We start from the raw sequence: 13,293 nt of genomic DNA on the forward strand, positions 1-13,293 counted from the left end.
TCTTCAAAACTCTTGTGAAAACACAAATGTACTGGTGATCGAATTGTTTTGGTGTTTTAGATTTTTTTACCAAAGTCTTAGGATCACAAAAGCAGTGAAATATTTGAATTACACTGTATATAAATGTGTTATTCATGTCTAAAATGAAAAAAATTCAATTCGAATTTTGAGTAAAATAGGTGTTTATCACTCTACTTTCACCACAGCAGGGACTGAGATACATTAGGACTGAATAATGACTTCATATTACATACCAAGGTTCATGTGATGTGTACAAATACAAATTGAGCATTCAACCTTTTTTTCAACAAACAATTTATTATAAATATGTTTTTTTCAACCAACTATTTATATAAATATAAGAAACTGGAAAATATAACTATTTACAAAATTGAACATCAGAACTTTCACCCAACTCTTCATTATAAATGTCAAGACAGTGTCAAGGTCTTTGTCTGTCTTCCAAGACAGTGGGTCTGGCTGCTGTGGGGGTGATGGTGCATGGGCTGCTGTGTAGGTGGGGTGTACAAGTGCTATACGAGACCTCCATGAGACCTCCTTGCTGGCTGGGTTGAAGGTGATGGCTGTGGTGGAGCCTTTGTGCTGAGGTGTATCTTGACCTGGTGGCAGCCGCAGATGGAGGTGGAGGCAGCTGTAGTGATGCTGGTCTGCTGGTCCTTGGTGGTGATGGCTCTGGTGAAGGCCCTTGAGCCACAGTAGATCTTGACCTGGGGGCAGGCACAGATGGATGTTCTGGCTGCTGGATAAACGCTGCCACCTGTGGGCCACTAGGCCCAGACAGCTGTGAAACATCTCTGTAAAACAAATTAAAATGTAGGACAATAATTACAACTAATTTCATTGGAATAAAGTTCAAGTAAAATGTTGCTCAAGCACAAATAACAATGCACACATAAAAAGAAAGTTTGGGAGGTTGGAGAAGGAGTCTCTCTCGATCTCTCTCACACACACACACACACACACACACACACACACACACACACACACACACACACACACACACACACACACACACACACACACACACACACACACACACACACACACACAGGTATTTCCAGTTACTTTACATTCCGTATAAAATCACAGACACACATAGGCTACATCTGATTACAAAGTCTCATCTGTACAGGACGGTAAAAATAATAACAGGCACACATATAAATAAATCTATGACAAAGTCTCATCTGTACAGAACAGTATGATAAAATAATCGATGGCAAAAACATGTCACTGTAAATGTCTCCGTTGTGGGACGAATACAATATTAATTTAATCATCTACACATGTAATCTCACAATTACACTATTACTGTAATATTTACACCTACTCATGTCCAAATGGATCCTTGTTGTTGTCTTTGTATTCTTCTTCTTCAGAAGAGTTGAAAACTTCAGGTTCTGAGGCTCTATCTTCACTGCTGCTAGCGAAAAAAGTTTTTTTTTAAGCCATTTTCTCTCTCTCGCTCTCTCTCCTCACAGACGTAAACTGATGGGAGACACGTGGTTTATGTTTGTTTACTTGGTGGGTAGGTCCTTAGTGATTTCTCGATGTCCATTGGTCATTTCAGACCATGGTGGCTTCCGGCCGAGATTTCCTTGACGGACACACGAATCCACCAATCCCACACAGTGTAAAGTCAAGCTGCTTTGAGTGGCCATATTGGCTGCTGTGCCCTGGTTACAGTCTCACAGGAGATACCACTGGAAAGCTACTCTTCCAGCGATTCCGCGGATATCTGAATCATATTTCTACTCCTTATAATCGAAAATATATGATTAATTACGTAAAATTATGCGCACCGACTCCAGAGGGTTAACACAAGAACACCACCGGCGTTCAGTGCTATGGAGAGATGTTTCATTTACTATTCCACGTTTTGGCAAATACCGCCAGGAAGAGCACTGGATTTTTAAGCAAATTTGACTGGCTCTGTCTGTCACGTGACAGCATACTTTTCCTCATAGACTTAGTAGCTTAATCTTTTAGGTAAATCATAGTGCTTTTAAACCATTTAAGTCCTAACATGGGGGGAAAAAAGCACTTCAATAGTAAGAATAAGTTTCCCTCCATGTATTTGAATAAGCCGAGACGGAGCCGCTGGAAGTCATATCGAAAGAAAAACTTCATTAGCTTTGTGCACAACTGAACCTCTTTAATAGGGGACCTGCCCCGAAGCTGTATCCAGTTATATACGTATACATAAATGACGCAAACACTAATGCAAAATCCAAGTATTCTTAAATCCAATACCCACTCTCCTTTTAGCTCTGCAGCACCTCCTGAGGGAAATATCTGACTCTTCAGCTGTTCAATTCTCCACCATGTTCCCCTAGCTAGTTGCTAGCTAAAGCTTGTTCAGCCTCAGTTGCAGATGCAGCTGTAAGAGCTTTTATCTACTCTGCCTGTATTCATGTTGGCCCATATTTCTGCCCCGGTGGTTTTATCAAATCAATATTTATTGTCACAAGCAGTGATCTCTGACCACGTTCAAATTGATCTAATGGCAATTACATTACTGTTTACCTGCTGTTTCCTCTCCCTCTGCTCCTCCCCTGCTGCCCTCTCTTTTTCTCACTCTCTCTTACCTGCTCCTTCCCTCCAATCCACTCTGTCTTTGTCTCACTCTCATCGCCTATCATTATATATTTCATACACTAGTAATCGCATTACAGCTATGGGCTCATATTCTGGCAGGTCACGCTGCCTTTCTGTTAACGTTTCCGACATACACAATTACATTAGGGAGAGGGAGAGTGTAAAAAACGCTTTGCTCAGCTGCATCATGACTAGGGTTCGTCTCAAGGCTGTGTGTGCGGGAATCCAGGAATAGTAAACAAACTGTAGAATACTCTGCCTCCCAAGGACTTGAAGAAGTGGTTTCAGAGTATTTCTCAGAGGAGCGGTTATTCACCAGAGATTCTCTCCATCGGCCAAATTAATTCTGTAGACTCGGCTGTCTCATTCTTTTGAGGCTTCTAAGCAGCTTACAGTATTTTATCTGGCCAGTTGTAGCCTACATCATAAAAAGAGACATTGTAGGGAAATAATAATATGCCATAGCTGGAATTAAGTTTGGTATCTAGCTATGCTCCAATATGTTCACCAGCAGGTCTTTCACTGTGTCTATGCTGTTTGTTGCTGAGCAAATAGAAATAATATAGTGGGTTTAGCAGACATTTTACAATGAAGACTGCTGCATGCTGTGGTTCAAATTACCATTCTTATTTATGGCGTTTGGTAAGCTATCATAATTCCCAGCATAGCATGGGTCTAATCAGACTAATAACTGAAACACACTGAGTGTGTTTGTGCACCATTGCGTGCATAAGAGAAGTCAACGTCACTCACTGGTTTGTGGAAGAGCGCTTTGAAGCCTTGAGTTTGGATTTTCGCTTTTGCCATCTTTGTTTTTTTGGGACCAGAAATAACTGTATTTGGGAAAGAGCTGAAGTGAGGCCTTTATATACCAACCCAGTCTCACGGCATTTCGTGTTCCCCAACACGATTTTTAATCTATTGATTCGTGTTCACCAACACGATTTGCCCCTTTTTTTCGTGTTGCACAGCACGATTTTAAAAGCAATGTATGTCTACTGCCTGCAGCATGTAAATTGTAAATAAGCCATCTGTATGTCAAATATGTCTTATATGTCTTAAATGACATGATGAATTGGAAATGGGGGACCCTGATGTAAACAAGACGAAAGTCTTTCTCTGGTCTGCATCCCCTTAACAATTGTATGTTTTGAGCTGTACTGTACTGTACCCAATATACAAGCTGTTAATAAACTTTTCAATCAATCAATCAATCAAACGTCTTTTTCTCCGGTCGGGTCGTGGGAGACCGGAAGCTATGTGGTTCATAAAAACATGTTCTTACTCAATATCAAGCCACAGTTATTGCTTTTATTTGAAATCGTATAATTTTGGACTTTTGTTGCCGTCTGTGAGGAAAATAAATGGGGCTCAGAGCCTCAGGATACTGAAATCTGTATTTTTTAAATCTTTTTTTCCTTCTAATTTGTTATTCTTTTCAAAATAACACACTGTTATTTACTCACCAATAACACACAATTATCCTTGCTTTTATTTATTGGTTTAATTCCATAATCTCGGGCTTTTTTGGCGTCCGTCAGGAACTGAATTTCAAAATAAAAATAACCGGAAACAGACGTAGGCATTTCGAGCGATTACCCAAGATCCTCAGCTATGGTTTTAAGCTCGTTTATTGGATGTTTTAGCCGCAATGCATGCTGGGATTTGGTGTTTATATGATATGAAATCCGGAAAACATTTTAAAAGAATAAAATAATACTTAATTCCGAGCGCTCTTGTTTTTCTCTTTGAAAGTCATCACATAACGGCATTGTAATACACGGTTCGGCTGCATTGTATATTACAGATCTGCCGTAGTTCTTTATTTATAGAGCCCTGATGAGAAGACCTTTGGAAAAACTGAGAAAATGCCGCCAAAACTGAATAATTGACGTGGATCATAAATATATTCAACAATTAAACAACATCTTCAATTTCTCTTCACACAATACATCTCCTTGCAGTATCAACACTAATTCGGCTGACTTTTACATTTGATCTAATTAATAGATAGGTTATATTTACACCATAACGGTGCACAGCTGATATAAAAGGACTGTAGTTTTTTAAAGATATTACTGATTTTCTTTGAATGTAAGAATGTAAATACTGAGTCTGAAATAGTATAGCAATATGCTGTAAAATTATGTGAAAGCATGCATAAAACTACACATCTTCAGATGTTGTACGAAAACATAAGTGTCCTACACTAATAATACAAAGTTATTATGGCTGTGTGTACCTTGTGTGCACCTCCTAGTGGTTAAAGCACGTTATTGAATTATTGTGTTTTATTTGATTAAAAAAATATTAAGAGTACATACTTTCATAGGAGGAAAGTATAAATATAGAATATAAAAAATCAAGAAGATACTATAAAGTGATCTCTACAATAAAACAGTTTAGTGCAGAATGTACAAAGATATTAATAGGAGGAGGTGCAAAACAGAAAAACGAATTAACCTTTATTTAAACATTAAGTAACAGATTAAGGTCTTCTTTTAAATAAGAAAAAAACTTTGGGGATATCTATCTACAGATAAATATTAAGCCTGACAAAGTACTTAATATATTGCTTTCCTGCAATGTTAACTATGTTGAAGCACTTATTTTAACTGATATTATACATATGAATTAAACTCTTATGTATGTAGATAGAATAAGAAATGTGCAGAATATGACAGTTTAATGGTAGAGGTACACACATATTGATAATGCACTGTTGAGGAACCTGTGACCCAAGTGTTTCATTCATAGCATAACTACACCGTAGTTGTGTATATGATATGTCAATAAACCTTTGAAAATCTTGAAAGGGATGTGCAAAATAGCCATAATATACAGTCTTTAATTAACTATTAGTAGAGAATAACGAGTAATGAATATACTTTATTACTCGTTTCCATTCATGTCAATTGCAGATACATGTTTAGTCTTCTCAAGCACCAACTATCAAATATCTCTCCTGATTGTTGGCACTTGACAATCACCTTACCTGAATTTTACTCAGGTGTAACTAAAGTCTGATTTAAGGGTTGTTTATATTTCACATAATTAATCAGAATCTGCAAAGTAACTCAAATAAATGCAGTGGAGTAAAAATACCAGGTTAACCTCTGAATTGTAGTGGAGTAGAATTACAAAGTAACAATGAGCTGTCATGTGGGTATTAATGCTGCGCATTATGGACACAAGCGATTTTCACCCATTTATTAATTATATGTTTTACATTTGATAACACCAATGTGTTTAATACTTGCAACTTCTAATTGTGGGAAAAACGAAAACGTTCAGTAGAGACGTCCCATAGAACATTTGGCGAAACACAATAGCCAGCATCCAGCATGTGTAGTTCTGGGGGGGCGTTCGATTCCAGTTTTGGATAGTCTGGCGTGGTTTCGTTTCATTTCACACAGCTGTTTGACGCTCTGCGTAACCTTACGGGGACTGTAGTCCTAAACGATAGCTGGGGATTATGGGTAGTGTAGTGTCTTCGGCCATCCTAAACTCAGAAATGTTGACAATCGCAATGATGCTCGAAATGTCCCTTATAGGCCTACGTCTGTTTCCGGTTATTTTTATTTTGAAATTCAGTTCCTGACGGACGCCAAAAAAGCCCGATATTATGGAATTAAACCAATAAATAAAAGCAAGGATAATTGTGTGTTATTGGTGAGTAAATAACAGTGTGTTATTTTGAAAAGAATAACAAATTAGAAGGAAACAAATATTTAAAAATACAGATTTCCGTATTCTGAGGCTCTGAGCCCCATTTATTTTCCTCACAGACGGCAACAAAAGTCCGAAATTATACAATTTAAAATAAAAGCAATAATTGTGGCTTGATATTGAGTAAGAACATGTTTTTATGAACCACACAGCTTCCGGTCTCCCACGACCCGACCGGAGAAAAAGACGTGCTGCAGGCAGTAGAAATACATTGCTTTTAAAATCGTGCTGTGCAACACGAAAAAAAGGGGCAAATCGTGTTGGTGAACACGAATCAATAGATTAAAAATCGTGTTGGTGAACACGAAATGCCGTGAGACTGGGTTGCATATACAGAGTCTACAGGCCTGGCCACTGGAACACGCTTATTCACTATTTAACACTAGCACTGCTTATAAAGGTGCATCAGTGATTAACATGAATTGGGCTAATCATTTTGGATAAAGATAAACAGTCTTAAAGGTCACACGTTACTTTTTCATGTCTTTTATACATTAATATGTGTCCCCTCTTATCTTTATTTTTAGGAGATTCTGAAAGTTTCAGGAACAAAAATTCCTTTTATTTTTGTCCTGATCCATTTATATAAAAACCTGTCTGAAAATGAGCTGATCAGATTTTGGCCACTTTGTGAGGTCACAATGTTTTTTGGGTTGTGCAATCATTAGCCAATAACCAACCATAGTAAATCACCTTCTCCTAGAGCACCATTGTGCTGTTTAAACCAATCACTTCACAGAGGGGCGTGCTCAGCAGCAGCTCATTAGCATTTAAAGCTACAGACACAGAATAAGCATAACCTTGAACATCACACTGTATTAAAGTAGACTTGACACTAGCAATCGAGTCCTTGAACTCAATCCGAAAATGTTTACTGCAGAAATAAATCAGGTGAGAACTTCTATACAATTTGACTTCTTACAACCAGTGCAGTCTCAACCTCCTGGCCACTAAAGATAATCCAGACACTTTTAAACAATGTACTATCTCAAGCTACACTTGTCTGACACTTTTTTGACACCGGACAATAGAAACCTGTTGATACATCACCTTAAATTGATTTCTTGTCATTTAGTCCTCTTCAGTAAGCCAATATGTCTGATCAGTCTAAACATGCCTGCTCTGCTCCACGGCCTCTGCTGTCTCATAATGTAGACATCTGTGGTGTATCTCCAGAGCACTTGGAGCATCGATGAAGCAGCCAATTAGAAGTCAGACAAGATGTGATATGTTGGCTGCCAATGTGAAACCAGTTTAATCAGGAGTTATTCAATTAGAGGTGACAAGCTCTTCCCTTGTTAGCGCCTCCGGAGCTGTGAACGGCGGAGCTGAAGAGGAAGCCCTGTTAGAATAAATCATTTGTGCGGGGGTAAGCATGGCTGCTTCTTCTGGGCTTTACCCTGCGTGTTGCTTGTAAATGTGAAAGGTTGTTTGTCTCTATCTGTCCCAGTGACCGCTGGGATTGGCACTACCCTTCAAAAGATTAGCTAATGGAGGATGGACTTTTAAAACGTGACAAAGAATGAGCAGCACTCCATTAGAATTGCCACTCTGCACAGTGAGACCAAGGGAATACATTTTCTGATTGGGTTTCTTTTCATGAAGCTAAATGGCTGTAATCAGCTCTTTGGTGGTCACTGGTGAGAACAACCTGTGGAGTTAAAAATTGTGTGAAATTACATTAAATGAATATAATGAATTTACTATCAATTAAAACAATTACAGTCTACTGTGAGAGAATGAGATCAACAGGGTCGTAACAAAATTGTAAAGTAAAGTATGTCAATGCTATGAGATATGTTAATGTAAAGAATGGCAGAAAAAGCCCTTTAAAAAAAGTCATAAAAATGTTTGACATATATTTGTATTAAACAGTTAAAAAGTACAAGTCATGGTATAGTATGCAAGAACACTTCATAGTATAGTACGCCATACTATATAATAATATAGCATTTCATAAAAAGTCGTAGAATAGAGTGTAGTTGTACAGTATGTTATGTCAGAAAAAGGTTTTAAGTATTTGTCGAAAATATTAGGGAAATAAATTGTTCAGTATGTTGAAAATATAAGGGAAAACAACACAGTATAGTAAACTACACTTAAAGTATAAAGGTTAAAGTATAGTTGGGGGAAAGAAAATTCAAAACATTCAACTTTTGCAATTTTTGTATAATATTTTTATTAATACTATTACAATATATACAATATACACAAACAAATTAAAAAAAAACTAATTATAGTATGTCGAAAATAACAGAAAAAACGTTACTTTACTTTATAACTCTGTTATAGTATGTCATATAAACGTATATAGATAATAAAATAGGATAATAGAATATAAAATAGAACTTGGTAATGGATCATTTGCTTACTATCTTTAAAAGTGTGTCATGGTGTTGCTGCTCACACATCCCAGCACCGGTCCTAGTCAATAACAATGAGGTTCAAGTGCTCATGCTACAGTAGCTGTGTTTTTACACCTTTAAATATTTATTTTTATTTAACCTTTATTTAACCAGATAAAAGCATTGAGATAGAATCTCATTTGCAATGCTGACCTGGCCAAGAAGGCAGCAACGTTACACATAACACATAACACACAGAGAACATAACTAAGAAAACAAAAGACGAAAAGCAGTCACTACATTGTGCACATTAGGACAGTAAGAAAGGTACACTACTTCTTACTGCAAGAGCAGCTGGTGGTAAGGACCTCAGACAGCTTCAATTTAAAACATGCTATTGAGACAAGTGCCCTCAGTTTGAGGCGTGATTGAAGGTCATTCCAAGACCAAGGACCATAATAAAAAAGACTCCTTTTCTCAGCCTCAGTCCGCACAGCAGGAACCTGGAACCGTATCCAGGCACTGGATCTGAGGTTGTAAGAGTCACAAACTGGAGCAAATCTGGCACATATATACAGTGGAAGCTTACCTAAAATGGCTTTATACATTAATAAAAACCAATGCTGCATCCTACGCGTAGTGAGTGAGGACCATCCAGTTAGGCTATACAGTTTGCAATGATGAGTCCTATAGGGTGCATTTGATATAACGCAGTGCAGCATGGTAGAGTGGGTCAAGTTTGGCCGAAACATTGGGACAGGCAAATCTATAAATGGTATCACCGTAGTCCAGCTGGGACAGGAATAAGCCAGAGACCAACCTTTTACGGGAAGAAGTTGAAAAACAACATTTAAGTCTGTAAAGGAAGCCAAGAGTGAATTTCAATTTCTTTGTTAGAACTTCAATGTGGTGTTTGAAGTTCAGATTACTGTCCAACCAAAAGCCAAGATATTTGTAGGTATCGACAAACTCAACAGAGATGCCATCAAATAGAATACATCCAGAGTTTTATCTGAGCTGTAGATGAATGTAGAGACGAGCAATCACTGCTCACTTCCAGCAACTTCAATAGTGATGCTGAAGGATCTTCATCTACAGTTTGTGTTCTACTGTAGGTCACATTTCCCATCAGGGTTAATGGGTACTTATTGCTGCAATATGTGTGCGTGCATTTATTTTTGGTCTACTGTATGTGTGTGTGTGTGATGCCAGCCATATCTCTGAGAGCTTATTTGACTGCATGGTTACCTATAGCAATTAAAGCTATAAATCTAAGCAGTCACTGTGTTGGCTGTACACCAAGGGGAAACACACACACACACACAAATGTCTCAGGGTGTGCAAATAGGCTTTCCGCCTCCTCACTCATTTAGTGAAATACTTCATTAGACAGGATTTATGTCACCCAGAAAATTCCCACTTTAATTTGGACTTTAACACAACTCCCCCCCCCTACCCCCTTGTCTTTATTCCTCTAATTTCTCCGACACACTCTGAAGTCCATCCAGCCAACTAACCCCCCCCCCCCCTCCTCTAGAGACACTCGGCCTTCTTCCCTCTTGAATTTTAATGTGCGGCTATATTCAATGAATTAATCATGCATGGTGAAGTGGGCTAATAGTTGCTGTGATGTAGAAATAAGAGTCCATTAGTGCTAATAAGAGGACTGGCCTGGCCCTTATAATGTAATACATCAAGGCTTGTTTATGAAAGAATCTTGTTGAGTGCGAAATCGAAGAGATTTCATTCATTAAGACAATTCTGTGTTATAGGAAGAGTTAGGGTGTTCGTGTTAACTCTGGATAATTATTTCTGCTTTCTCTCGTTAACAAATACATCTAAAAGCAATGTTTTGTGTTGTCTTCTTGTGAATTTGAAAACATGAGTTGCTTGAAAAACCTTATTATGAGAGTGAATATATATAAGATACACATTAATATAATATTGCATCTTAATGGAAATAAACAGGGACAAGACAATAGGGTATCAGTTTTTTTAATTAATAAATTATATCACAATGACATTTCCAGTTTATAGCCGATGTTTAAACATTGTTTTTGCATTACAAATTTGATTTTGATTGTAAATAAGGCATTATCATAATAAATATGTCGTAATTTGTAGGGATGCACGATATTGGTTTTTTGAAACCGATACCGATAACTTTCTGCTTCTCAAGACCGATAACACATTTTTTTTTACGCCACTAATTATTTTAATGTGATTAACGCATGTGTATTTTTTTTCCTCGGCCGCCCCGTAGTTTCAGAGCGCATCGAGTTTAAAATACCATCTACAAGCTGATGCTGACAGCCCCGCTCCTGCTGCCTGCTTGTGGCAGACCACACTTCCACGCTCACCGGCAGGCACCGACTGGCTGTTGGGAGGACCGGGAGGGTGTGTGTATGTGTGGCCCGAGCGAGCGAGAGAGAGACCTTACGTGCATTGTTGTTGTTAGCATCTGGTGCTAGCTAGCTGCGCTAACAGATATACGGAGCTGTTTAAATGAAAACAGAGGAGCGATATTTCGCCACAACTGCGCCGAGCACTTGACTTTATGCAGGAAGCCAGACAGTGGGACATTGTACGAAAAGTCAGCACACTCAGCACGGATAGTGCGCAACATGATTGCAGCGTCCAGGCAGCTCCGGTTCGAGCATATGCCTTGAGTTGCACATAGCTCCAACGCCCATACCACCGACGACATGTTTGTTTACTGTCCTGGCTTCACGGCCGCACACCATTTACGTCACAGCCAGGCATGAGTTAGGGAGCGCTGGATTTGTGAAAAACTGGCAAAACGGGAGGAGCCGAGTGAAAAACAAGCGCCCCTCATCCCAATCCACCCACACCGCATTATTTTTTTACCCAAAAAATATATTGTATATTATCGGGGCCATTAATACTGGTATCGGGTTTATCGGGATGACGTCATAATTCCTAATATCGGACCGATAATTATCATGCATCCCTAGTAATTTGACTACATTTCCAAAGCAGAAACGTAAGGTTAAACATTTTTTTCCTTTTGTTGACATTGGAAACTAGATATCTATTTGTATTACTCTATAATTTAGAAAATACTGTCAACAGCCTTACAAAATTATCTATTTTCGTCCATGTTTTTATGAATTCAATTTGATATAAATCAATGAAACGGGGGTTACGTATTGTAACCCTGGTTATATAAGCACAGGCGGAGCCCTCTACTGGACTCTATGGGTGGAGGGCGGAGCCTGTGTGAAATATAACGGGGGTTACGTATTGTAACCCCCGTTATATAAGCACAGGCGGAGCCCTCTACCCAGAGTCCAGTAGAGGGCGGAGTTTGTTGTAGGTTAGTGCAACAGAATAGGAGATTTCTGGCTCAGAGAATGAGAAAAAATACTTTAAAGATATGTTCATAATTCCATACATCTTACAAGTAACTGCAGATGAATAGGCTAAAGATTTTACCTAAAAGATATCCTCAGGAAACGTTGGAGAGCGTAACATCCTTTTTTTCCTGTAATGTTTAAATATGAAAATAAGGCATTTCTACATCTAGCTTTTTGGTGAATTTAGGGAATATCTACATTCACAAACAGAAAACCTGTTCTGTATATGTGTTCTTTCCATTAAAAGAGAACCTGATTCAAGAAAAATAACTAAAACTTGACACGACATCAATAATACCACGAGAGCAGCAGGACTACTGGTTCAAACAGATTTTAATCCATATTTTAGAGACATTAAATATTTAAAAACAATGGAACTGCATCACAACTTCTGATCATAACATAGAACAACTTCATTATAAAAAGAACCATATAAAAGGCCAAAAGATAGCACAGATTAAACCAAAGAAAACAGCTGAAGTTGTGCAAAACATTTAAAATACAATGTGATTCATGTTGGATGGATGTGTTCTCAGGTGCTGTTCTGTAGAAACATGAACAACGTTGCACAGTTTGACTTTAAACACACACATTTAAAAATTGGGATGCCCAACACTTGCCATGTGGCATTTTAAAATAAAAAAAATGCCACATTAATTTTGATTCTGTTGTATACTTTCAATAAGCAAAGTATATTAGTTTAGGTTTATGATTAAGGCTTCCATTTGTTTGGAGAAATACATGCCCCAACCTCTGAGGGTGGGGAAGTGCTTGGTTTAGAAACAGCTACATTTTGCACATTTGAAGATTAGTCTGAATAAAACTCCAAAGAGATGTTGAGTTCACTGACATGGGCCTGGGCCGTTCTGAATACCATCTAAGCAATCCTTAGCAGAAGTAAACATGGCTGCAACTTGGATATTCTGATAATTAGAGAAGTTTGATACCACGGTCATGACTGGACGCTTAATATGAAGCTACGTAACCCCTTTGTAAGGCGTGGTAATAGAACACCACGACATTTCCCACCATGTCGACGCAGTTTAGGCTTTACATGTCATCTAATGTCAAATTGCCTCATACAGCCGCATAGTTGCAGTTTTAAACGTGGTAAAGTTGGGAATTCAACAGAAACAAAACTACTTGGTTAGATATTTGATTGATTTTTATGTCGCTGTCTAATATTACAGCGACATAACAATTCTATGCAAAACGCAAAATTA

Source organism: Gymnodraco acuticeps, unplaced genomic scaffold (assembly GCF_902827175.1).
Source record: "Gymnodraco acuticeps unplaced genomic scaffold, fGymAcu1.1, whole genome shotgun sequence".
In the NCBI taxonomy this organism is placed as follows: Eukaryota; Metazoa; Chordata; class Actinopteri; order Perciformes; family Bathydraconidae; genus Gymnodraco; species Gymnodraco acuticeps.